Source organism: Crocodylus porosus, unplaced genomic scaffold (genome assembly GCF_001723895.1).
Source record: "Crocodylus porosus isolate Cpor-Errol unplaced genomic scaffold, CroPor_comp1, whole genome shotgun sequence".
NCBI lineage: Eukaryota > Metazoa > Chordata > Crocodylia > Crocodylidae > Crocodylus > Crocodylus porosus.
Genome location: NW_017728909.1, coordinates 46,800,426 through 46,804,027, shown reverse-complemented (window position 1 = coordinate 46,804,027; position 3,602 = coordinate 46,800,426). Strand labels below are relative to the sequence as shown.

General features: G+C 43.4%; 1 protein-coding gene across 1 annotated transcript in view; it reads left to right on the top strand.

Moving 5' to 3' along the window:
* SCAMP1 (secretory carrier membrane protein 1) overlaps nucleotides 1-3,602 on the top strand; it is an 87,030-nt gene that overhangs the window by 342 nt on the left and 83,086 nt on the right. The window lies entirely within an intron of this gene.

Here is a 3,602-nt window from a genome sequence, read left to right as displayed (position 1 = left end):
GGCCGTTAGCCTGGCCTGTGGCTTGGGGCCGGGGCCGGGGCCGGGGCCGGTGGCATTGCTCGGAGCCGCGGTGCGGACGTGCGCCTCTGGGTGTGGGGCGGTCGGACGGGACGTGTGAAGCTGGAGGCTCTCGGGAAGCTAGCCAAGTGCGGTGAAGCGCCAGCTGCTGCAGCGCACTCCGTCCTCGCGGCGAGGGGAGCGTAGAGATGGTCTTGTTCCGCTTCCCCTCTCCGCTGGCCCGAGCATCTGCCTTCTCCGCGGTCGCGTGATGGTATTTACAGCTTCAGTGGCCTCCTAATGGCGGGTAGGCCCTTGTGACCCGCCTTCCCCAGGCAGTCAGTACTCCTGCTTATTTTGTTCCTGCCTTGATGGTCCATGTCCATTCCTATCTGTACCCGTAGCTGAGCAGGAAGGAGACAAATGTCATTTTGTGAGAGGACAGTTTAACACAAGGATTTCTACAAACTTTGTGAATAGTAGCCCTGTAGGACTCGCAGCCAACAATTCTTCTTTCCCCCTTCCTTTCAGTCCTAGCCCTTTGATGTGCTTAGCTTTCCTCTCCCTTACTCCCTCTCTTCTTCTTTAGTCCTTTTCATATTTCATTTCAGTTCACTTCAACAGCACAACAGTTGCTAATTATTTTAATTGTGGTACTGTACCAAAGTTGGGCTTGTATTCTTGTCCTCTCTTGTTATACCATTGATGCCCTTTAAAATCCGAAGTGGTATTAAAGTTTACTAAATACAGGATGTTAGTTGGGCTACATGTCTTTAAAAGAGCCCACAGTTGTGCTAGATATCTGCAGCACTAGCTGTTGGAAACAGATGGGCATTGTTGATGATGATCACCTTATTAGATGTAGTTATCTGGAGGCATGGCAGTCTGTTTTATGAGTTAAAGGTAATTTAAATTTGTATTTCACCTGACTCCTCCTCTTATGCTTCTAGCTCTGTAGTGACACTTTAAGACTATATTTTCCCTTTCAAAAGTGCTTGCTTGTTTGTTAACAGCAGGGTAACTTTTTTATGTAAAAGGAAGACTATAGATGCATCTTATGGATTAACTGAATCAGAGAGGCATAAGCTTTCATGATCTTCCCTTCACCAAATGCATCTCCATCCTGCCTTCTGCCTGATTTCAGAGTAACTTAACTACATTACCACTCTGCTTGTAGTTATATTGACATGGCATAATGCAGTCTTATGTACAGATTTAAAAGCAAGCTTTGTAGTAATATAGCCATATTGGTTGGTACCTCTGGTGGTAATTAGCTGAAGATGTACTGTGATTAGGTGGTTTTACTGTCTTTGGTACTCAAGATGGCATATTCCAAGCTAACTCAGGTATCTCTGCATGGCATTACTTTGTGCTTTGTGGTCTTGCTTAAAGTATGCATTTATTTTATTTGATGAGGTGTGGGGAAGGGAGCCACAGGCAGCTTTATAACTTTTGTCCTGATTTACTTAGGTAAATTTTCCCATGGATGAGGGCTGTTGTGTTGACCATGCATATCTGTGTAGTGGTATAGCTTTTTTTTCCATTATGTTTTCAGAGTTCATTGTAAGAATACATTCCTTAAAGCATTGGGCACCTAGCCTTAGGAAGTTTGCACATATCTTCCATTCTCTGGCTGTTGTTTATTTTATAATATTCCCTTTTAGATACCTGCCTCTGACACCTGTATAACGTATTGCCCTCTAGAAAATGCATAGTTTTGACTTTTGTTCTCTAAGCCAGGATTTCACTTAATGGAGCAGAAACATCCTGTACAGGCCAAAGCATGATGGCCTTATCCCAGGGGTATCAAACATACAGCCCATTGGCAGTTGCGGGGGAGAACCTTCTTTCTGCTGCAGAACCCGGGGCCCTTGGGCTCCTGTGAACATTGTTATTGGTAGTAGGAAGGTAAGTGAGGGCTGATAGAGCCCTTGTTGCTCTTCTGCTGCTTTGCCTGTCTTCAGTGCTGCAACCCTACTTCCTTCTCTGCTGGGCCTGCCATTTCCTGTGCCTCAGGAAGATGAAGCACATGATAACAGAAGCTTCATGCCAGAACTGGGGTTGCTGCTGTGGCATGGGGCAGCAGGCATGTGGCAAGAGCTGGAGCCACTGCATGTCTTGTGCCTGAACTGGAGGTAGCAGCACTAACTCCGGCTCTGATATTGCATGCCATAGGCTGATTTCAGCCTGGGGTTTGCAGTGAGTGACACCTGTGCCTTACCAGAATGGTATAATTGAAGTTTTAATAAGAAGACTCTAGGTCTGTACCTGTAAACTTAGCCAGTGCTGTATACTCGGGGACCTACTCAATTTGCTGTTTTGTGGATTTTGCAGAAACTGCAAAATCCAGGGTTATCTGTGAAATCAACAACAAATAAACTTAATAAAAATTTAAATGTGTGCTCCCTGGTTGGAACCAATATTCCTCGCTGCTGGGAGGGCAAAGTGCCAGCTGGCGGGGTGGCAAGAAGGGCAGCAGACAAGGTGCCAGCTGCCCCCTTGTCCTTCCTCCTGGCTGGAGCCTCTTTGCCAATTGGCGCCAGGGGGACCACACAGAGGGCAGCCAGCAATAAAGGGCAGCTGCCCCCTTGTCTCCTCCCCCCCCCTTTCCTCGGGCCTCTCCACCAGTTAGCACCAAGGTGCAGAGCTGCCTCTAAATGTGTTTGAATTAAAATTTTTTGCTGCAATCAACCTGTGAGAATTGATAAGTCCCACTGCAGTTTAGGTAGACTGCTATGTATACTGGATGATGTGGGTTTCATATGATATAATATATCCTGTTATTTTAGATGATATAACCATAAGAATTTGCCTTATACAGTATAGCTGACTTCCCATATTTGTGTGGCGCTTTCATATAACAGTGAGAATTAAATTTATGCTCCAGAACACAGACTGGGGACACCTGTAGGGATGCAGTTTGTGTGTTGAGGAGCAAATAACTTAAGAAAAGTGGACTTATGACCAATTGGGATGAAAATGTTTATGAGTCCAAGCATAACCTAAGCAAGTTGGGGGTTGTTGTCTGATACAAGCTTTTTCTGGTTTTGTTCATGAAAGGAATGAAATGCTAACCCTTAGAATAGGCAGTCTTAACTTTCTATGCTGTTTTGTTTGGAAACCTAGATTAAATAAATTGTTCAGACTTTTTTTTAAATTGTATCCTTCAGTGTAGAAGTACAAATGCACATTTTATAGTCTAATATGTTTTGCTGTCTTTTAAGTTATATTTTGTCTGTGTATTGTATTTTGCACAAATGAACACTGCCACAGTGCTGCTAAACTTGCTATTAGTTTACTGCTACATTGTTTACCTAAAATATAGGGATTTTTTTTTCCTTAAGGTGTTTAGTTTTCAGCCTGATTTTTTTTTTTTTTTCTTCCCTCTCTGTCTCTCGTTTCAAAGCCGAGAGAATTAAATAACAAAATAGCTGACAACTGTTTAGAAACTTTTCAAAAGATGCATTCTGCAGTTAAAACTATGTTGGGGGGGGAAAGTTTATTAAATTGTGCGGCTTTGGTTAAGTGGCAGTCTTGCTAAATTTTGGTATAGTATTAATGCTACCACCAAATATTCATTTTTTTTTTTTTTTTTTTTTTTTTTG